General features: G+C 35.4%; 1 protein-coding gene across 1 annotated transcript in view; it reads right to left on the reverse strand.

The window, feature by feature from the left end:
• Positions 1 to 21960, reverse strand: part of LOC141402034 (uncharacterized) — a 1128858-nt gene extending 1106898 nt beyond the window's left edge. The window contains exon 1 of the mRNA XM_073982660.1: positions 21397 to 21960. The gene's annotated coding sequence lies outside the window, so the exon portion shown is untranslated. The remainder of the gene's footprint in view (positions 1 to 21396) is intronic.
• Positions 21961 to 24971: the final 3011 nt, after the last annotated feature.

Below are 24971 nucleotides of genomic sequence, written 5' to 3' on the forward strand. Positions count from 1 at the left end.
GTAGTCCCTGCAAAGATCTTACTCTACTAAGAGCCACGTAGGCTTGACCTTCTTCACACAGTTTCGAACCTAAGTATACGACTGCGTGATCCACAGTGCTGCCCTGCATTTTATGTATTATAGAAGCCCATGATAGTTTTAAAGGCAACATTCTTCTTTCAGCCGTCCCGTAATTGTACTTAGCTAGAAACTGTATGGTTTTCGGGTGTATAAGATGTACTGTATAGTGCACTGTATTCTTCTTGTCAAGCCCTTTTATTTAATACCCATATTGGTGGGATTGATAAAAAATTGTTATCAGCCATTTGGTAGCGGCGGCCATCTTAGATTTAAATTTTGCATAGTAAATTGTATTCTACTTGTTGAGACCTTTCATTTGATACCCATATTGGTGGGATTGATAAAAAATTGTTATCAGCCATTTGGTAGCGGCGGCCATCTTAGATTTAAATTTTGCATAGTTGTTGAGACCTTTCATTTGATACCCATGTTGATGGGATTGATAAAACCTAAGTTATCCGCCATTTTGTAGAGGCCGCCATCTTGGATTTTAATTTTATATAGTATATTGTATTCTACTGGTTGAGCACTTTCATTTGATACCCATATTGATGGGATTGATAAAACCTACGTTATCCGCCATTTTGTGGCGGCCGCCATCTTGGATTTCAATTTTTTATAGTATATTGTATTCTGCTTGTTGAGCCCTTTCATTTGACACCCATATTGATGGGATTGATAAAACCTACGTTATCCGCCATTTTGTAGCGGCCGCCATCTTGAATTTATAATGATAATGAATAAACATAATTGTATTGTCACCAAAATCCAAAGTGTATACAAAATTTCAGATTAATCGGTTGACAGGAAGAGGGTGAAATTTGAATTACTAAATTTGACCCAAGAATAAATAATAAATAAATAACACTGTGACACAAAATGGAACTCAAAGTCTGGGGGGTGGAAAATTTCTTTTGAATATGAAAGCCCTTGATGAGTATACTAGGAACCCAAAAGGAAATTTTCGCCATAGGTCAAGTTTCTGAGATATCGCGCGATGAAGTTTTTGATTTTTTCCCTATAATACTTGGGAAAATAGCTCCATATCTCTGTTTGGCGTTGTTGTAGCTTCGTTTTGTGGTGACATGTCTTCAGTGAAATCGATTGGCGAATCTTTTTGTAGAACATTACATTCTTCTAACTCAATGTCTTTCATGTCCTTTTCGTCCTTTATTTCTTGAACCGTAGTGAAAGTACCACAAGATGAGATTTTTCAGCATCCAAATATTCTACAAAAATGTTGCTCAGAAGATTTTAGGTACGGTTCCCTTTGACAACTAATCAATTTTGTCACGTTTTCATTGCCCTTTTTGACATTTAATCGGTTTTGGTTCAGAAATAAACTATGTTTTGTTTTTCTGTATATTCGTCATTGGGTATTTATTGGTATGTACACATAACTATTGGTTATTGCTTATGTAGACATCTGGGGGGCTTCTGAAATTTTTACCACAAATAGCTCTTGAAATGACGAACACGTTAATAAAAAATTTTCTTGGAGGATAGATCCGGTTATCTCAATTTTGGAACCGGATATTCCGACATTAAAACCGATTTTTGAACCGGTTTTAAGTAACCGATTAAACTAATATGTATACCGTTAAAAAGGTTATAGAGTTGTCAATCAAATTAAATTAATTCGTTTCTGAAAACTTTGTTAGTTGCAATTCTAGAACAAAAAAACCGTTTTCTTAAACCGCTTTTAAGGAAAAATATCAATACGCGCAAATATGGAGATCAAAGGCTGGGGGGCGAACAGTTCTTTTTGGCGATGAAAGTCGATGAAGGAAATATTACGAACCCGGAAGGGCAGTTATGCTGTAGGCCAAACTTCTGAGTTATAGCGAAATGAATTCTTTCTTGACAAACTATACATACCTACATGACAAAAACCCTAACGAAATTTGATCGCGCCATAACTCAGAAGTTTGACCTACGGCATAACTGCCCTTCCGGGTTCGTAATATTTCCTTCATCGACTTTAAGGAAGGGTTTTTTTACCAATTTTCATCCAAACATCTTGTACATATTTGCACTTTTCGTTTTTATGTGATATTTTGTCTTGCAGATATACTCCGGTTTATCTGAATAGAACCAGCCAATATTTGTCTACAAATACCGTTATATCTGACGAAAGGAGAGGAATTGTAAATTATAATTTTGTGGACATGTAGAGTATATAGAAGCCGATATTTTCAATACCTAACATGTTTCACATATGCGTTATAACGGTACTTTTTACTCGCTTTATGAAAAATGTCAAAATATTAGCATTTTTTAATGGTTCACCAGGATAGAACCACCCTAAGAATTTACACAAATCCTTTGTTAGAAGTGGTAGACTTTAACAAAAAACTATTTATAATTATAAATAAAGGCCGTGAGTGTTGATTGCCAACAAATATTGTGCAAAATGTGTATTAGGGTCTTGGAATTTGATGAAACCGATGCTTAGAGCGCCAAAAATATTTAAGGAAAAATATCAATACGCGCAATATATGGAGATCAAAGGCTGGGGGGCGAACAGTTATTTTTGGCGATGAAAGTCGATGAAGGAAATATTACGAACCCGGAAGGGCAGTTATGCCGTAGGCCAAACTTCTGAGTTATAGCGAAATGAATTCTTTCTTGACAAACTATACATACCTACATGGACAAAAACCCTAACGAAATTTGATCGCGCCATAACTCAGAAGTTTGACCTACGGCCATAACTGCCCTTCCGGGTTCGTAATATTTCCTTCATCGACTTTAAGGAAGGGTTTTTTTTACCAATTTTCATCCAAACATCTTGTACATATTTGCACTTTTCGTTTTTATGTGATATTTTGTCTTGCAGATATACTCCGGTTCATCTGAATAGAACCAGCCAATATTTGTCTACAAATACCGTTATATCTGACGAAAGGAGAGGAATTGTAAATTATAATTTTGTGGACATGTAGAGTATATAGAAGCCGATATTTTCAATACCTAACATGTTTCACATATGCGTTATAACGGTACTTTTTACTCGCTTTATGAAAAATGTCAAAATATTAGCATTTTTTAATGGTTCACCAGGATAGAACCACCCTAAGAATTTACACAAATCCTTTGTTAGAAGTGGTAGACTTTAACAAAAAACTATTTATAATTATAAATAAAGGCCGTGAGTGTTGATTGCCAACAATATTGTGCAAAAATGTGTATTAGGGTCTTGGAATTTGATGAAAACCGATGCTTAGAGCCCCAAAAATATTTAAGGAAAAATATCAATACGCGCAAATATGGAGATCAAAGGCTGGGGGGCGAACAGTTCTTTTTGGCGATGAAAGTCGATGAAGGAAATATTACGAACCCGGAAGGGCAGTTATGCCGTAGGCCAAACTTCTGAGTTATAGCGAAATGAATTCTTTCTTGACAAACTATACATACCTACATGACAAAAACCCTAACGAAATTTGATCGCGCCATAACTCAGAAGTTTGACCTACGGCATAACTGCCCTTCCGGGTTCGTAATATTTCCTTCATCGACTTTCATCGCCAAAAAGAACTGTTCGCCCCCAGCCTTTGATCTCCATATTTGCGCGTATTGATATTTTTCCTTAAAAGCGGTTTAAGAAAACGGTTTTTTTGTTCTAGAATTGCAACTAACAACGTTTTCAGAAACGAATTAATTTAATTTGATTGACAACTCTATAACCTTTTTAACGGTATACATATTAGTTTAATCGGTTACTTAAAACCGTTCAAAAATCGGTTTTAATGTCGGAATATCCGGTTCCAAAATTGAGATAACCGGATCTATCCTCCAAGGAAAATTTGTTATTAACGTGTTCGTCATTTCAAGAGTTATTTGTGTAAAAATTTCAGAAGCCCCCAGATGTCTACATAAGCAATAACCAATAGTTATGTGTACATACCAATAAATACCCAATGACGAATATACAGAAAAACAAAACATAGTTTATTTCTGAACCAAAACCGATTAAATGTCAAAAGGACAATGAAAACGTGACAAAATTGATTAGTTGTCAAGGGGAACCGTACCTAAAATCTTCTGAGCAACATTTTTGTAGAATATTTGGATGCTGAAAAATCTCATCTTGTGGTACTTTCACTACGGTTCAAGAAATAAAGGACGAAAAGGACATGAAAGACATTGAGTTAGAAGAATGTAATGTTCTACAAAAAGATTCGCCAATCGATTTCACTGAAGACATGTCACCACAAAACGAAGCTACAACAACGCCAAACAGAGATATGGAGCTATTTTCCCAAGTATTATAGGGAAAAAATCAAAAACTTCATCGCGCGATATCTCAGAAACTTGACCTATGGCGAAAATTTCCTTTTGGGTTCCTAGTATACTCATCAAGGGCTTTCATATTCAAAAGAAATTTTCCACCCCCCAAAAATGCTGCTGCACAGTGTAATAAAACAAACGGGGTGAGCTAAATAAAACCTTTTAAAAACATTATACACAAGTGTTTATTTCCTTTTGAGGACTTAGGGTGCGTATTAGTACTGACACATCTCATACGCTACCAATGCACAGTGTCCAATTTTCCGAAAAAACCTGGCCAAAAATCGAAAAAAATTTATCAATTAACATTAAATAGGGTCAAATATATTTTATAGAATCCGGCTGCGTGTAGTTATGAAAAAATTTGGATTTGGATTCTTTGTCTCATTATATAAGTTTTTATAAAACTATGATAAAATCCAAAATAAACATCCCTTTTTAAATATTATTATTTTTTTTTGTAGTTGTAATGAAAGGTATGTGAAACGTATTTAAGATGTTAAGTGTCGCCAATGAAGTTTGCGTTCCTTAATAACTGACGTCCGTACTTGCTGATTTTTTTTTTTTCAATGTAAATTTTCACATTAAAATATGAAAATAGTTGTGAGTAAGATCGAGTTGGACTGCATACCCTATCATTTCATAAAAAGGGAAGAGTTTTTTTTACCAATTTTCATCCAAACATCTTGTACATATTTGCACTTTTCGTTTTTTATGTGATATTTTGTCTTGCAGATATACTCCGGTTCATCTGAATAGAACCAGCCAATATTTGTCTACAAATACCGTTATATCTGACGAAAGGAGAGGAATTGTAAATTATAATTTTGTGGACATGTAGAGTATATAGAAGCCGATATTTTTCAATACCTAACATGTTTCACATATGCGTTATAACGGTACTTTTTACTCGCTTATGAAAAAATGTCAAAATATTAGCATTTTTTAATGGTTCACCAGGATAGAACCACCCTAAGAATTTACACAAATCCTTTGTTAGAAGTGGTAGACTTTAACAAAAAACTATTTATAATTAATAAATAAAGGCCGTGAGTGTTGATTGCCAACAAATATTGTGCAAAAATGTGTATTAGGGTCTTGGAATTTGATGAAAACCGATGCTTAGAGCCCCAAAAATATTTTTATGAAGAAATCGGAAGAAACAAATTATAAAGTCAAAATTTATACTGAATATGTTCAATATTTTCAAGACTATAATAAAATTACAAAAAAGTCACATTTGATAGGTTTATGAGTCCGAAACAGAGGAAATATGGTAAAGATAAACTCAAATTTCTACCTTTCCAATCCAAAAATTGATATTTTATCTCAGGAAAGTGAATGCAAATCGATGGGTTTCACCCAGTTTGAGTTATCTTTACCATATTTCCTCTGTTTCGGACTCATAAACCTATCAAATGTGACTTTTTTGTAATTTTATTGTAGTATAGAAAATTTTGAACATAATTCAGTATAAAATTTTGACTTTATAAATTATTTCCACCGATTTCTTCAAAAAAAATATTTTTTGTTGCTATAAGCTTCGATTTACATCAAATTTCAAGACCCTAATACAATTTTTTGCACAATGTTTGTTGGCAGTCAACACTAACGGCATTTATTTATAATTATAAATAGTTTTTTGTTAAAGTTTACCACATCTAACAAGGGATTTGTGTAAATTCTTAGGGTGATTCTATCCTGGTGAACCATTAAAAAATGCTAATATTTTGACATTTTTTCATAAAGCGAGTAAAAAGTACCTAATACAGTTTTTTGCACAATATTTGTTGGCAGTCAACACTAACGGCATTTATTTATAATTATAAATAGGTTTTTGTTAAAGTCTACCACATCTAACAAAGGATTTGTGTAAATTCTTAGGGTGGTTCTATCCATTAAAAAAAATGCTAATATTTTGACATTTTTTCATAAAGCGAGTAAAAAGTACCGTTATGACGCATATGTGAAACATGTTAGGTATTGAAAATATCGGCTACTATATACTCTACATGTCCACAAAATTATAATTTACAATTCCTCTCCTTTCGTCAAATATAACGGTATTTGTAGACAAATATTGGTTGGTTCCATTCAGATGAACCGGAGTGTATATACATATTTTCGTTAAATCAGAATGTCAGAATATAGTATAGGGGTTTTGGCGTTTAGGACAAATTTTGAGTTTTGATGTATTCTAGGACCTATAGTAATTTCTAGAATATATTGACCTGATACGATCACATTTTATAGGAGATTTTAAAGATTTCTGGAGAAAGGGACCAAAAAGGACTCTTTTTATGACTCGCATTCTTGTCGGTAAAGTTGCCAAAGATACCACATACCTAAAGTGCAAGGATTCCAAGTAATCTTAATTCAAATTTGTTCAAACCTGTAGAAATGGTAGAAGCTTGCTCCCATATTTTAGTTTCTCGTTTTCTGGCAAAATTGATATCGATATTTCCTTGGTGTGTAATGCAAATAGAGAATTCATTTCTTTGGTAACTTATAGTAAAATTTAGCGGAAAACATTTTTGTCTTTGGCGCCATTCTTCTAAAATGATGTTTAGTATGATAATTTTGTCAAAACTCATATGAAATACGCCCTTAACCCTAAAATGTGTTTTTAATTTTGCCAATTTGAGGAGTTTAGGTAAGATATAGGGTTCTGGTGTATTTTAAGACCTATAGTAAAATTTGATGGCGAACAAATTTGTAGAAAATTTTAATCTGAAAAGATCACATTTTATAGGAGAAGGAGCAAAAAAGACCCATTTAATGACCGTCTGAGGTTTAAAAAATATGAAAACGGAAACCAGCGACCCGAAAAAAAAACATAAAAACCCAAGGCAAGGTCTAAATCCATTCATTTTTAGAGTTTTGGACAGGTTTTTCGTAAAATTGGACATTGTGCAGTGCTAAAAATAATTTGACACTCAAAATTATTCTGTAAACTTTAATACAACAAGTAAAAAAGTATCAGTCGGCTTTGCCGACAGAGATATACCCTCAGCCTGTGTGGAATGAAATACTTTTTTCCCAAAAAAAAACTTATGTATTTATGGGGGTTTTCAAAATTTTGGGCATATGCACCGACAAAAGTATGGATAGGATTAAAGCTCAAAAATTTTGCGGGGATATCGAAAGATAGGGTTTTTTTTTTATCATACTAGCCTACGAAAAACATAATATCGCTGTAAACAGGGCCACTAGGAAAACCTTCGGTAAAAATGTCCAAAAAATCCTCGAACCACACAAAAATGTTGAACATTTGTGTGGGTGGTACTACAAGGATTGGACAGATATGGCCCAAATTTGAACATGAACTAAGTTTCGACAATATTTTGAAATCCAAAGTTTGGACCAAATCGGTTGCGTACCTTTTAGCGAATATTTACGAACTTTTGTGGGGGGAGTGGACCTATAAGCACCACCTTCGAATTTCATCTAATATTCGAAGAACTATTACAATATCCTAAGTGTGGACGAACGCAGAATTCGGTTCGAGCCCTCCAGCCACTACATATGGTGCCATTGGTGTTTTTTACAAATTTCGGGCTGTTTTCTTAAGAAGTATGGACTTGCCCCTGAAAAACCTTTTATTGCCGTAATTGAGGCAGCGAATGCAAGTTGCTTCAAAAAAATCAAAGTGATTCGAGAGTAGGTCTTAAAGTGAATTTATCCAAAATTTTGTGTGGGAGGTACCCGAAGGAGTGCACAAATATAGTCCATATTCGAACCTGATCTATATCGAACTTAAACTAAGTTTGGACAAAATATTACGAAGACCAAATTGTGGACCGAATCGGCAGATCCGTTCGAGAGTTATCTTGCGCTCCAACCACTACACACGGTTTCATAGGGCTTTGTTTGTATCTTTCAGGCTATTTTCTCAGGAAGTATAGACTTGCCCCTAATAAAATTTATATCGTTATATGGGGGGCTGTGAATACAAGTTGCTACAACAAAAATCAAAGCGATTCGTGAACAGGTCCTAAACTGAACTTTTCCAAGATTTTGTGTGGGAGGGATCCCGAAGGAGTGGACCGATTGAGTCCATATTGGAACCTCACTTAAGTCTGATAGAAACTTCACGATGTGCAAAGTATGGACCAAATCGGTTACTTCCTACAAGAGTTACCGTGCGCATAAATTTTCCTAACATTTCCGAACTTTTGTGGGGGAGGTACCGGAAGGAGTGGACCGATATAACCCATCTTCGAACTTAAACTAAGTTTGGACAAAATATTACGAATGCCAAGTTTTGGACAGAATCGGTTAATCTGTTCGAGAGTTATCGTGCGCCCCAGCCAGACAGACAGACGGACATGGCTAAATCAACTCCAAATTGTCTGAAACACATTTCGTCCAAACATACTTGGGGTATAAAACAATTATTTCGATGAGGCGCATTTTGCCCGTATACCCTCGTTAGCATAAATGCTGAGGGTATAAAAATATTCTCTTAAGTTGACGAGAAAGGCAATGAGGAAGAGGGCTTTAACGTAGTCATAAAAAAATTGTCGTTCTTTCGGAGCTCCATGTGACCTCGTAGGTGCTTGGTAATAGGGAATATATGAACCTGAATAGGGAAAATATGAACGAACGCTGATTCTAATGGAACGCCTTTTTACCCTTTATCAGTTTTCAGTTCCACAATTTTTACACATTTCGCACCGTATCTCCAAAACCGTTAATTTTTCCTGAATATTTTCTGTTGGAAAAATATTCCCTGGAATGTAGTACACAACTCTTCAGAACATGTCATTGTTGTAAAATGCCTATATGCCGTTGTTTTCAGTACATTTTTCAACGACGATTTAATAAAAATGTCAATAATGTAGTGAAATCCGAAATGCGAGAATAAACTGTTGGTGTGAACTGTGTTTGAAATACGTGTTGTAAAAGATATGATGCAAAATACCGCTGAAACAACATGAAGTAAGCATTTAAGAGTTTCAGAATGTTCTAAAGAATTGTTGAGAACTTTATTTGGAAGATTCTTGCAAAAGGTTACTTGGTTCTACTCCCAATAGTTTAGCCGATACTGACCAGAATTTCAGCAATTATGTAAAATGTTCTATATTTTATAGATTTTGATGCCCTAGATGGAGTTGTCTTATGTGGTTTTTTCAAAAGAGAAGTTCTACTAGTTTTGGGCTACAATATTGCTGAAGACAGCAAGGCCAAATTCCTATTCGTTTCTGAGATAAAGGCCTGATAAATGCAAAAAGTGTAGATTTAGCCCGGTTTAGATGGGACCATAAAATCCGAACTGGATCTGACAGGACAAAACCCTACTAGAGTTTTTGTAGTCTAAATATGTACTTTCAAAAAATGCATACTAGAAGTTGTTTGCATTTTCAGTGTTGCATAATGTTATATTGCAGATTTGCCATAATAATTGGTGCCGTAAGATTTCGTGGAGCTTTTAGGTAATTATCTCGGAAGGTATGGACTTGCGCCCAAAAAATTGTACCGTCGTAAAGTGGGGTGCAGGGACAACCTGCTGAAAAAATTTAAAGACGATCCGGGAGGAGCTCTAAATCCACATTTATTCCGAATTTTGTGTGGGAGGTAACCAACAGATATGGTCCATATTCTAACATGATCTATATCTGGAAGGCATAATACGATGTGCTAAGTTATGGATTTGGTCCAAACCCTTCGACAGTTATTGTCGCCACCATTTTACACAAAAATTTTGAACGTTTGTGGGGTAGGTACCCGAAGGAGTGGACCAATATGGTCCATCTTCGAATTTTAATTAGGTTTGGACAAAATATTAGGATACCCAAATCGGTTGATCCGTCCGGGTGTTATCGTGCGGACCGACGGACAAGGCTAAATCGACTCCAAATTGCCTGGTACGAATTTTATCCAAACATACTTGGGGTGTAAAACCAGTATTTCGATGAGGCACATTTTTGGTCGTATAAAAGTGTATACACCCTCGTTAGCATAAAGCTGAGGGTATAAAAATGGCAATAATTCGACATTTAAGGTTCCAAGAGGTCAGAAAATTTCTCTACCATATCACGGTATCTCACGATTTTTTCTAGTACGAGGGGCACTAAAAAACCTTCTCACCTAGGCAACACGCAGTGTCGCCAGGCGTCATTTGACATTTTTTTGGAAAGTTTGAGAGTTTTTAGCCTAAGCGTACTTAAGACAGTTTGACATGCGACCATGTATGTTTTGGGTTGTTTTCAGTTGCTTGATTGAGACACCTCCAAAACATGGTTTTTGAAAGCTTTTATAGCATCTTCTGGCGACGAAAATAGTTGACCACGCCTTTTTTCTTGATGCGATAGAATCAAATGAAGCCATTGGGTGCCAAGTCAGGTTTCTACGGCACATGACCCATCACTTCCACGTTTTGTCCGGTCAAACAGCGCCTAGTTTGAATTGATGTGTGAGAGCTCGCATTGTCATGATGCAGAGCGATTCGATTTCTCTTGTTCGTTTCCGAATTTCTCAGGAGACTTCAGGCAAACAAATTGTAGTGTAACACTCAGAATTAACCGTCCTGCATATCTCAAGCCGTATAGTCGCCACACGGTCAGTTTTGCCGAAGAAACAGGGGACCATTCGCTTCGAAGGTGAACAACTTTCGTTATATTGGGCTCGCTTTCGAAGATCCAAATGGTCGATTCCTGTTTTGTTTCGGGCTCCTAAGCATAGATCCAAGATTCGTCGTCTGTGACGATTTTATAAATGTCGTCTGAAGCCACCGCAATCGTTTTTATACACAATTTTTTTGCACAACTCCACAAGAGCCTTTTTTTGAACGACTGACCAATTTTTGCTGGTTTCAGCGAGAAAAATCCATTTTGGGGCCAGGTGTTAATGCAATATCAATGCCCAAGGATGCCTCTATCTCACGGTATATAACATGGCGATCTTGCATTATCCGTTCACGCACGGCTTAATTTTTTTCTGGCACAAAGGCCGATTTTGGGCGACTCTCAAGACCTTGCCTTGAACTCATTAAGCCAGTGTTTCATAGTAATATAGGATGGACTTTTATCGACATACACAGATTAAAACAAACGACCTCGAGTTGGGAAAAATCTTTCATTTTAATACATACAACAGATTTAATTTGCCATGATTATCCATGTCGAAATTTGTGAAAAATTATAGGACGAAAATGTTCACAAGTATATTCCATTTTTTGTAAAGTGATTTTTTCAAGTCACCCAGCACATGGTCGTATGTCAAACTATCCTGTGTACGCTTAGGCTAAAAACTGTCAACTGTCAACCAAAAAAATGTCAAATGACGCCTGGCGACACTGGGTGTTGCCTAGGCCAGAAGGTTTTTTAGTGCCCCTCGTATGATGCCTTTACTAAATCTTCGGCATTTTTGAGGATTTGGCTATTTTGAGTCATTTCCGTTTTTATACCCTAAGCATTTATGCTAACGAGGGTATATACACTTTCATACGGGCAAAATGTGCCTCATCGAAATAAATGGTTTTAGACCCCAAGTATGTTTGGACGAAATGTGTTTCAGACAATTTGGAGTCGATTGAGCAATGTCCGTCCGTCTGTCTGTCTGGCTGGCTGGAGCGCACGATAACTCTCGAACGGATGAACCGATTCGGTTCAAATTTTGGCTTTCGTAATATTTTGCCCAAACTTAGTTTAAGTTCGAAGATGAGCTATATCGGTCCACTCCTTCCGGTACCTCCCCACAAAAGTTCGAAAATGGTTCGGAAAATTTGTGCGCACGATAACTCTTGAAGGGAGTAACCGATTTGGTCCATACTTTGCCCATCGTGGAGCGTGTACCAGACTTAGATCAGGTTTTAATATGGACTCAATCGGTCCACTCCGTCGGGTACCTCACACACAAAAATTTGGAGAAGTTCAGTTTAGGACCATCTCTCGAATCGCTTTGATTTTTGCTAGAGCAACTTGTATTCACTGCCCTCCATACGACGGTATAAGTTTCATCAGGGGCAAGTCCATACTTCCTGAGAAAATAGCCTGAAAGTTGCAAAAAAACCATATGACACCGTATGAGGAGGTTGGAGGGCAAAATAACTCTCGAACAGGTCTGCCGATTCGGTCCCAAAGTTTGTCCAAGCATAGTTTAAGTTCGAAGATAAGCCATATCGGTCCACTCCTTTATGTACCTCCCCTACAAAAGTTCAAAAATGTTCGGAAAAATTGTGCGTACAATAAGTGTTGAAGAGAGTGGCCGAATTGGACCATACTTTACACATCCTAATATATCTACCAGATATAGATCAGGTTCAAATATGGACTCTATTTGTCCACTCCATCCGGTACCTCCCACACAAAATTTCGGATACATGTTCACTTTAAGACCTGCTTTCGAATCACTTTGATTTTTGTTGAAGAATCTTGCATTCGCTGCCTCAATTGCGATGGTAAAAGTTGTTTCAGGGGCAAGTCCATACTTCTTGAGCAAACATCCCTGAAGTTGTAAAAAAACCCTATGGTACCATATGTAGTGGCTGGAGATCCATTCTTTTTATAATCTCCTCCGCAAAACTTTTGATCTTTAATCCTAATCACATTTTTGTCAGTTCAAACGCCCAAAATTTTTAAAACTCCCTAAATACATGCGTTTTTTGGGAAAAATTTGTTTCAATATACACAGGCTGAGGGTATATCTCTGTCGGCAAAGCCGACTGATACTTTTTTACTTGTTTTTTGAGCATTTTTAATATTTTGACAATTTTGCTATTTCTCTACCGAAAAAATTCGACATTGCAAAAAGTTCAGAAAAATTTTTAACGAAAATTAGCGACATATATCCACGTTTTGGTATTACCCTCATATTACGGTACCTCACGATTGTAACTACTTTGAGAACTTTAGCTACATTTTCCGACCAAAATAGCTGTAATTTGCAATTTATGTTTTCGGGTGGTTACAAACTTATCCACAAAAATTGTCCCAACCGATTGGATGGTAAACGATAGCGCCGGATGTGATTCTTTAAAAGTGGTTTACTACTGAATTGACTGTAACTTGGTATAGATTTTCAATTTGTCAAGTTTTGTATCATAATGTCATTATGTTATCTTATGTTATAATCTTTGGCAAGGTGTGCTACCAACTTTGTAACTTACTTTTACTAATATTACTACATTTTTTATAATTTTTTCTTTAAGCAAACAACTCAAACGTGATAAATATCACAATATTTGTTTTTTCTATTCAACTTTCTATAAAGATGAAGACAAATACTGCGTACAGAGTGAGTGAACATGCAGAGAGAATTAAACAATTAAACATTGATGATGATTTTATTTCTTTCATTTTTTTACGATTATTTGGTTTTGCTTCAGAGCCAACTTAAAATCAGCGAAGCATTAAATCCTAAATGTCGCATGTTGTTAGAAATCAGCACAATTTTTATAGTTTACTACCACCAGCGACCGCCACCCCACAATCGCGATGAAATCCAACGAATGTAGGATGCATGCATGGGAGAAGGTAGTTGATGTATGCTGTGTATGTGTGGTTTAGTAAGGCAAATGACTAAGAAACTATTATTTAATTAAAAACCATTATTTTGCTTGGCGTTTTTAGTCATAAAACGTTACTAAAGCAATGTGACTCCTTAAATGATTGCAGAACGGGTTAAAGGGGTATGTATGAATGTATTTTCCAAATTGCCATGAAACTTCATCATGAATGGTAGCAATGTGAGAGTGTGTGTGTTTGTGTGGGAAAAGGATCAACAATCGAAAAATAAAAATAACAACAATTCCAAGAACAGCAGGAGAAACGCAAAACAAAATAGAAAAACACAACAAAATTCAAAGTTTCTTTTAGAGAAAACACAACTTAAATTTGTGCCTTGAACTTTGTGTTAAACGGGGTAAAAACAAATCCATATATTGCCGATTAAGGTAGGAAGTGGCACAGTGGGTTGAAAGAGAAACATAACAGAGGTTTATGTAAAATGAAAATAAGTAGGAATGATTACCGATGGATGGAGTCAATAAACATGTTGGAAATCTCCACATTTTCGGACCTAAAATATGAATTTTCCCAAGTTACAAGATCTTGATGACTGTTCGATATTTTATTAATATTTGTTATAACAAATGGTCGCTATGTAATGTTCATGAAACAATTGTTGACGATAATATATCGTCTGCTACGCACGAAAATGTCGTAAGACCCTTTTGATAAATTTTTCAGGAGGAAGAAAAAACATTCCAGCGCTTTCTGTATTAAAGATTTTAGTATTTAGATTTCAGTATTCTTCGCTTATTTTTTTCCGCTTCAATACCTGTAAATTGTTTGGTCAAATTCCATCGCGTTTGCGAGATAATTGGATATATTTGGACTTACAACCTTCTCCTCGTATAGTTTTGAATTTTTGTTGGGACTTACGAACTTTTCGTTCAATTTACGGATTTTTATACCTTACACCACTATGTGGGTAGGGTTGGTTTTGGCCAAAAAGTTTGTAACACATCGAAATAATGGTCGTAGACGTAAATATACATACAAAATAAATGCCTCGACGAGCTGAGTCGATCTGTCTATGTGGGTACGTCCGTCCGTCTGTCCATCTATACCTTGTAATCACGCTACAGGTCACAATTTTAATCCGATCGTCAACAAACTGTGACGTTTATGATGGTCCCAGAGGGGAAGAAGCCTATTGATTTGGTGATGGTCGGAAAATATTCAGGGGTCGGAATGGGCAAACAACTTTTTTGGCAAAGAAGTCAACAATTTATTTCAAAGCGAATATCTCGGCTTCTATACTGCTTATGAAAGTAGAAAATATTACCTTTGCAACAATGCAACGTAGGTTGTCGTAGGTAGTCAAACAACGAAGATATTGCAATAGCCGCTAATAGAACCCGCTTTTCATTTTTGGCGATTTTAATAATAATGAGAAATATCACAGCTTTGGTTGGGGATCTTCCAGAAGCAAAGCCTGACTATGAAGGTAGAAAATCCCATCTTTACAATGATGTAAAGCAGGTTGGCGTAGGTGTCCAAATCACGCTACAGGTCGCAATTTTGATCGGATAATCACGAAATTTTGGGGGGGGGGGGAAATGGAGGTCCTACAGATGAAGCAGATAATATTCAGGGGTCGGAATTGCAAAAAACTTATTTGGAGAAAAAGTTTTATTTCAAAGCGAATATCTCTCTTCTGAATTTTCTCTTCTTTTTCCATTTTCCGGAATTTTGATCGGATCCTCACGAAATTTTGGGGGTTGATGAGGGTTTCACAGAGAAAGAAGCCTATTGATTTTCCATTTTTATACCCTCAGCATTTATGCTAACGAGGGTATATACACTTTCATACGAGCAAAATGTGCCTCATCGAAATAACGGTTTTAGACCCCAAGTATGTTTGGACGAAATGTGTTTCAGACAATTTGGAGTCGATTGAGCAATGTCCGTCCGTCTGTCTGGCTGGCTGGAGCGCACGATAACTCTCGAAGGGATGAACCGATTCGGTTAAAAATTTGGCTTTCGTAATATTTTGCCCAAACTTAGTTTCAGTTCGAAGATGAGCTATATCGGTCCACTCCTTCCGGTACCTCCCCCACAAAAGTTCGAAAATGTTCGGAAAATTTGTGCGCACGATAACTCTTGAAGGGAGTAACCGATTTGGCCCATACTTTGCCCATCGTGGAGCGTGTACCAGACTTAGATCAGGTTTTAATATGGACTCAATCGGTCCACTCCATCGGGTACCTCCCACACAAAAATTTGGAAAAGTTCAGTTTAGGACCATCTCTCGAATCGCTTTGATTTTTGCTTTAGCAACTTGTATTCACTGCCCTCCATACGACGGTATAAGTTTCATCAGGGGCAAGTCCATACTTCCTGAGAAAATAGCCTGAAAGTTGCAAAAAAAGCCATATGACACCGTGTGAGGAGGTTGGAGGGCAAAATAACTCTCGAACAGGTCTGCCGATTCGGTCTAAAGTTTGGCCTTAGTAATATTTTGTCCAAACATAGTTTAAGTTTGAAGATAAGCCACATCGGTCCACTCCTTCAGGTACCTCCCCCGCAAAAGTTCAAAAATGTTCGGAAAAATTGTTCGTACGGTAACTCTTGAAGGGAGTGGCCGAATTGGTCTATACTTTACACATCCTAATATATCTACCAGATATAGATCAGGTTCAAATATGGACTATATTTGTCCACTCCATGCGGTACCTCCGACTCGGATAAGTTCACTTTAAGACCTGATATCGAATCACTTTGATTTTTGTTGAAGCAACTTGCATTCGCTGCCTCAACTACGATGGTAAACGTTTTTTTAGGGGCAAGTCCATACTTCTTGAGCAAACAGTCCGAAGAGTGTAAAAACCCCCTATGGCACCATATGTTGTGGCTGGAAATCCACTTCCATAACGGTCAATATCGATCCATTCCTTTTAGTATCTCCTCCGCAAAACTTTTGATCTTTATTCCTAATCAACATTTTTGTCGGTTCAAACGCCCAACATTTTTAAAACCCCTTAATACATACGTATTTTGGTGATTTTTTTTTTTGTTTTTTTGATATTTCTTATCTATGAACATTTTAGTTTTAGAATCCGCAAAAACTTCTCAGGTGTAAGCACCATCCATTTAAATGTGGTTCAAGAGCACCGTGAAAATTGATGTATTTTTTTTTTTCTTTCTTATCATTTCCATTTCCCAAAATTGGTTTTTGAAAATCAAAATTATTTTGATTTTCCTCAATCCATAAAATTCACACACACACATTCTCAAATTTTTAAAAATGTACACATACAATGACAAATATTGACAAACAAATTTGATAGTGTATAGACCGCTTTATAATATTTTTCATTTGACATTTATTTTCTTTATAATATTTTTTTTTCATTTCACATTTTCATAGAATCAGAATTGAGCCCCTAAAACTTTTTATCAAATTTACTCATTGTTTATTTTACAACAATTTCATTTGTTTGTTTTATTGTTGTTACAAAAACAAAAGAAATGTTAACAATATTGATAGTTGTTAATGTTACAGAATAGGCCTACTGGCCTGGGAATCGAACCCGGGCACTCAGCGTGCAAGTCGCACGTGCGTACTATTGCACCACAGTGGTATAACATTTTGATTTAGCCACCATATAACGACCCGCTTTGAGGTTATTAACTTATAAATATATGATTTTCTGAAACTCTGTAAAATACAAGATCTCCATTTGATAAACACTCCTCCGAATTTCATAGCAGATTTTTGTCACAAAAACATTTCATTTCGAACAATTGATCTCAATTTGGCAGGTATTTTTAAAGCACACAGATCCGTCAACTTTCCATCATCGACCAGATCGAATATTTTTAAAGAATGGAACGTGTTAAAACTTAAAAAATGTGTGATTCAAATACATACACATGTATGATAATTTTTTTTCATTAGCAAGTCAATTAAAAGGGAGTAGTCCTCATACAACCCACTGTTTATAAAACCTACCTAATTACTATAGAAACATCCAAAACGTCTTTTGTCACTTACGAGAATGAACATTTAATTCCACCACTATTTTTTAAATGGACGTAATGATAACTTGCAATATTGGTCCTACACAGGGACGGGAAGGTACTTCCGACGATCTGCGGTGGTATGGAGAGTTGAGATTCCGAAAGATTGGTAACCTTGGGGTTCGCGGGGCTGTCGAAACCAATATTCTCTAGATAGAGAAGGAATAAAAACAATAATAATTATTTATTATTGTTTTTATACCCTCCATATTAAGATTTTTTCTGTTTGTAACTAATCGAAACACTCATTTACTATACCATAAAGTAAAGTAAAATGGTAAAATTCAGAGTCTATCTAGCCATTTGCTGCGGAGCAGCATCAACGCAGCAAAAAATAAAGAAAATCAAAAACTATTTCTCTCCAAATTGTCCGATTTCACTCAGAATTTCCTATATATTCTTGATCAGAGTAAAATTCTGAGTCGACCGGGTCATGTCCCAATTATTTCAGACCCAAGAGTGATTACAAAACTCTTGGGTCTGAAATAATTGAGCTAGAACGCTATATTTTTGCACCTGAGTGTATTTTCTTCCACACGCAGGTCAAATTCGAAAATGGGATATATCGGCAAATGTTTTGGTATAGTCCCCATAAGACGGTACCTCCCGATTTTAGGTATTTAGAAAATATTAACGACATTTAATTTGACATTTGAGGTTCCCAGTGGTCACAAAACTTCTCCATCAAAAATTGTGGACATAGGCCCACGTTGTGGTACAGCGCCGTATAACGAACGATACAGCCGATTTCAAGATTTTAGCGAATTTAGCTGACCGAATTAGCTAAAGCTGGAGTTCCAAATGGTCAAAAAACTTCTCCACCTAAAATTGTGGGCTTTGGGATCTTCGTAACAGAAATAAAATTAAATATTCCATAGTTCAGAATAAAAGTTTGTGCTGTCATAGGCTGAGAGTATTGTTCTGATTGAATCGTTTTACTTGCTTTATTAAAAAATCCACGGTTTTTCATTCAAAAATATTTTGAAAAAATATTGCTTCATACACATTTTAAACGTCGACTATCATCGTTTAAAAATATACTTAAAAAAATCACGGTTTTTGTTCAAAAATATTCTTTAAATATCGACGGATTTTTTTTCTTTTTCAATAATATTCTTAAAAATCCAATAATATTTAAAAATATGCTGTTATTGTTTAAAGATTTTCTTGAAAAGTCCATAGTTATTGGATCCAAATATATTCTGGTTTTAAAAATTTACGAATTTTTGATTAAAAAAATCCAAAAGTTTTTATTTCAAAAGTATTTAAAAAAATTCCACGGTTTGTTGTTCAAACATATATGTGTATTAAAAAATCCATCGTTTTTTTTTGGGTTATTGATACAAAAATATTTTCTTTAAAAGTTCATAGTTAATTTCCAAAACATATTAATTAAAAATGCATTAGTTTTGATTTAAAAATATTCTCCAAACATACACTTTTTTCCCAACAAAAAAATCGTTATGAATCCCCAATTACCGTTAAAGAGTATTCATAAAAAGGTACATTCTTGGTTTGTAAAAAATATTCATTACAACTCCGTGTTGATAGATCGGTTGTTTGTTGAAAAATATTTTTTAAATATTCTTGTTTATTGGTGTAATGTTGATTGAAAAACATCTATAAAAATTCGTGTTTTGAGGTGTTTTGAAAAAATATTCTTAAAAAAAATCCAGACTGTTGGGTGTGATTGATGTTAATTGAATTTGTTTAAATGCGGTCTGATATGGTCTGTTGTTGTTTTAAAACATCCGCATTGGAGTCATATGGCGGAGATGTTGATTGAAAAAAATCTTAAAAAATCCATGCTAGTGCTAGTTGGTATGTTCTTGCGCTTATTTGCGTAAATCCACGCATATTGAGGTGTGTTAACAGAAAAACATATTAGGAGGGTTGGCGTTCTTTATTTGGGATGACGACTTCTATTTTACTTTTCAAAATAGTCAGGCTTAATTCCATAGTCGTTGTTTTAATATTTTATTAAAACGTTTGTTTTGTTTATTGTTGAAGATTCAATCTCATTTTCGATTGCTTGAGCGGAGTATTCCCCCATTGGCTCAACTTCATTTATTACCCTCTATTACAGAGAGTAATGTTTTTCAAAACGAACTGACAGTGTTGCAAAATTTTACTGATCGCTACCAATATCATGATTTCATCCCGGCGAAGGGAATTATCAATTGGCTTCTCAGTTTTTTGAAATGATGCCTTTTTAGTGAAAACCCGAACTCCTTAAGTGTCTATTAAAACAACTTTAAAAATTGGCGATGTTTACCAAGGGGTAAGGCAGGAAAACCTATAGTTTCGGATCTCGCTAAATATCCTCATCAGTTCCCTTGTTTCTTGATTTTCAAAAAGAAACTTTTTATGCCCAAGTGTCAATTGTTCGCTCAAGACTGACTACTTTGAAAAGCAGAAAAACATATTTTTAAAAATCTTTGCAAATTGATGGAAAAAGTGGGAAAAAATATTCTCTAAAAATCCAGTTTTACTGATGATACATTGATTGAAAAACATTCATTAAAAATTCACTTAAAAAAAGCGATGTTGATGGAAAATATTTTTCTAAAGATCTAGGCTTTAGAAACTTTAAAAAAATTCACGCTTTTTTGTTCATGGTCTTTAAAAACATATTCTTTACAAAACCCACGCTTTCTCTGTGATGTTAATTGAAAAACTATTCCTTAAAAATCCACGCTATCAATGTGATGTTAATGGACAAAATGTTTTTTTAAAATCCACGAGATTATGTTGAAGGTCTTTGAAATTATAGTTCTTATCAGTGTGCAATTGAAAAATCCACGTTCACTACTCTTTTGCTCCTTGTAGAAATATCTTTCCCACTTGCAAGACACTGTCCGTTGATACAAATTTGTTTTTTTCGCACACAGTTTATTCTGTTTACTACTTTGACTTGTTGTTATTGTATTTATTTGTATTTTGTTTTTATCCGAAATATTGCTGCAAAATATTTTAGCTACCATGGTAACCGAAGTGGAAAAATATTTTCACCATCAAACTTACAAATGAAGGAAACGAAAATAAAATTTCAAAAAAAAATTATCTTCCTTGACCCCCATATCAATAATGTAGTTTCCATCATCAACAGCGTTGTTGTTGTCTACAGCAGTAGTTATGGGGGAAACAAACAATCATTGACGGTATGAAAACTATGTCAAAGAATTTAATGTGGGGAAGGAATTCTTTCTGCTCTAGCAAATACGACAACATAGCGAAAGAAATAATATAGCCATTCAGCCAGCCACCAATGTTCATGGCATTGATGCAGAAGCATCGGAATGTGTAAAGGACACCAAAAAGTAAAGAGTAAAAAAAGTTTTGTTACTGTTTTTCACCAAAAAGAAGAAAAATTTGTTTACACATCTGTAGGGAAATGGAAAAACATGGACGACGATGATATACAATCACACAAAAAGGGGTATTCGAGAATGTTTCTTTTTGTTCTCGGAAAAAAGTTAATTATTGAAAGCGCATTCAAATGCTTTGGGTTTATTACCTTTTATCTAGGTTGAATGCTAATAAAGAGTTGTATAAACAAATTTCACTTTTATCTCTTTGTTACAAGAACACCACAGTATTATTTTGGGAATTAATTTTTAAATATTTTTTTTATAAAATTAATTTTTTGGAAATATAATTTCTTATTTTTTCCTTAAAATTTTCCTTTTTCTTGCAATAATTTCAACTATTTTTCTCTATATTCATCAAAAACACTTTTGCACTGCACTTGGTGGACCTCACATTTCAGGCCATTTGTGCCTTTGGCTTGTTAAATTTATTGGCCACAAATTTTGACACAATTTTCATGCAATACGATTTTTCTTTAAACACTTTCTAGGGCAATAAATTTATTTCAATTTAATTTTCATTTCCATGATTTTTCATTATTGCTCTATCACTCGTTAAAGAACATTTTCATTTTCTTCTTTAAAATTAAAAATTCATTCATTTACAATTTGCCATTTAAACGTGTAAACGCGCGCGTATAAATTTCCATAAACCACCAAACCGTATGAAAACCCGATATGAACTGAACTGGATTGAAACTTTCGTTTTGTATGTTAAGGCATGTCAGGCGAAAAATAATTGTCTTATTGTTCTCACCAGCTATACAAGGGAGAGAAATAGAGAGCCCACAAAAAGAGGAAGCAACATTTTTGTGTGCCAAACTCAAGCGAAGAGCACAGCCAGAATTAAAAGCCAGCTAACGACGATTTGTTAACACAACGGTAAGTTACAGCGGGTAACATTCCAAAGAAGACGTAAAATGAGATGAGCCTGGTAAATGAGAGTTCTCTTGGCCACTGAATAAAACACACGTGAAAACACCCTCACAATGTTCCGCCAGGAAACTTTTTGGAAATAAAATATCACAGTTTCAGTGGAGGAACAAGTAGAAGGAATTTGAGATAAAAAGAGAAATTTACTGAAACGTTCTGTGACAATTCGGCGAGTGATGTTTTCAACAATTCATTCCAATTGGAATTGAAACATTTAGCAGAGAGTTTATTCAAGTAACTCTTTGGGTATTTGGAAGAGATAAAGTTTGAAGTTTTGTATGTATGTAGGTTACGCTATTATTACTATTTTGTAATTGATTGAAAAACAAACGCTTACTGGGTCTAATTTAAGAGCTCATACCCCACACATTGACATGCAATTTTAAGAAATTGTATTAATAACACTGTGCTACAGTGAAAATTTGCAGGGGTTCTAATGCATAAATTCGGTTTTGTGGGAGTCCACAGAAGACGAAAATACCTTTGGTTTCTTTGTGTCACTTCGGTTTTTCATTTTATAACGGTAAATGTAGTAAAAAATGGGCTTTCTTGGATTTTCAACTTTAAACGGACATTACTTCTTTTTTCCACACCCGATTTGCACACACTGTTTTTCATTATAAAGGGGAGAGTAATGCCTTTCGAACAAGCCAAGGTATCAATGTTTTATAAAGGAAAATATGAAAAAAACCAAAAAGTTGAAACACAAAAAATGCCATAACGCATTCATTTTTCAACCGATTTCGTTGGGTTTTCCCAACTAAATTTCCTACTTGCTAACAGTAAATAATTGTACTGTTAGGTGTCGTTTACGCAGCCTAAAGCACAAGGAAAAACATTTTACTGTTATTTAATGCGTTTTTGTCACATTTAAACCACTATTACTTAGCCATTTGTTAACCGATTTTAAAAACCTATGACTTGTTCGAAAGGCATTACTCTCCCCTTTATAATGAAAAACAGTGTGTGCAAATCGGTTGTGGAAAAAAGAACTAATGTCCGTTTAAATTTGAAAATCCAAGAAAGCCCATTTTTCACTACATTTACCGTTATAAAATCAAAACCCGAAGTGACCCAAAGAAACCAAAGGTATTTTCGTCTTCTATGGACTCCCACAAAACCGAATTTGTGCATCAGAAATCCTGCAAAAAAATTTTGTGCACTTTTGTATCACAGTGTAATTGACAGGGGAATAATAACAAAAACTTGATAAAATACGACACAAAGATGAGATGATTTGGTAATTCTCCATTAATGAAAAACATTTACCAATGAAAAGAAAAATGCTAACAAATATCCTAATATTGACAAGTCCTGCAAACGCTTTAAGGACCTCTTCAGGTGGGAGTCTGGAACACAATGGTTCAGAATTCAATTTTCCTGACCAAACCCCTATTTTTTGTCATAACCGATTTTTAAATTAGATCAAAATACTTGAAGGTGTGGGCGTGAAGTGTCCCTAAGGTCATGTGTATATTATAACTAGACAGCGGAATTTTATGCAACCCCTATTTTTGGTCCGATTCCTGTCAAATTTTGAGACAGGGCATATTTTTGGCTTTTGATTACATTGCAATCGAAACATATGACATATGCAAAATTATGCAAAATGCATAAATTTTTGCATATGCAAAATTGATGCATTTTACATATTTTCTTATGCAACAAATATTGCAATAATAGGTACAAAAATGTTTGTGTGTAAAATTTTTCTGTTTAAAATTCTCTTCAGGCAAGTCAATAAAATAGAGAAATGTACAACCACAGCCTTAATCTTTAAAATACCGAAAATAGGGAGGTATCGCTCTATGGGGCTATATGAAGGCCTGAACCTAAACCGATAAATTTTATGTGGAAAGTTGTTTACCCCCAAGGAAGTCTTAATACCAAATTTCAGCCATTTCGGAGGGATATTGAGACCACAACCTTCAAAATACCGAAAATCGGGAGGTACCATTCTATGAGGGCTATATGAAGACGTAAACCTATACCGATAAATTTCAGGTGGAAAGTTTTATACCCCCAACGAAGACTTAATACCGAATTTCAGTCATTTCGGTTGGATATTGAGGCCACAACCTTCAAAATACCGAAAATCGGGAGGTACCATTCTATGGGGGCTATATGAAGGCGTAGACCTATACCGACAAATTTCATAGGGAATGTTTTATACCCCAAATAAAGGCTAACCACCAAATTTTAGCCATTTCGGTGGAATTTTAAGGCCACAACCTTCAAAATACCGAAAATCGGGAGGTACCGTTCTATGGGGGCTATATGAAGGCGTGGACCTATACCGAGAAATTTCTGGTGGGAAGTTGTATACCCCCAACGAAAACTAAATACCAAATTTTAGGCATTTCGGTGGAATATTGAGGCCACAACCTTCAAAATACCGAAAATCGGGAGGTCCCATTCTATGGGGGCTATATGAAGGCGTAGACCTATGCTGACAAATTTCAGGTGGAGTGTTTTATACCCCCAAAGAAGACTAAATACCAATTTTCAGTCATTTCGGTGGGATATTGAGGCTACAACTTTCAAAATACCGAATATCGGTAGGTACCGTTCTATGGGGGCTATATGAAGACGTGCACCTATGCCGACAAATTTCAGGTGAAGTGTTTTATACCCCCAAAGAAGACTAAATACCAATTTTCAGTCATTTCGGTGGGATATTGAGGCTACAACTTTCAAAATACCGAATATCGGTAGGTACCGTTCTATGGGGCCACCGTGGTGCAATGGTTAGCACGTCCGCCTTGCACTCATAAGGTCTGCGGTTCGAATC

Source organism: Musca autumnalis, unplaced genomic scaffold, assembly GCF_047663935.1.
Source record: "Musca autumnalis isolate F117 unplaced genomic scaffold, ASM4766393v1 scaffold_1, whole genome shotgun sequence".
Lineage (NCBI taxonomy): Eukaryota > Metazoa > Arthropoda > Insecta > Diptera > Muscidae > Musca > Musca autumnalis.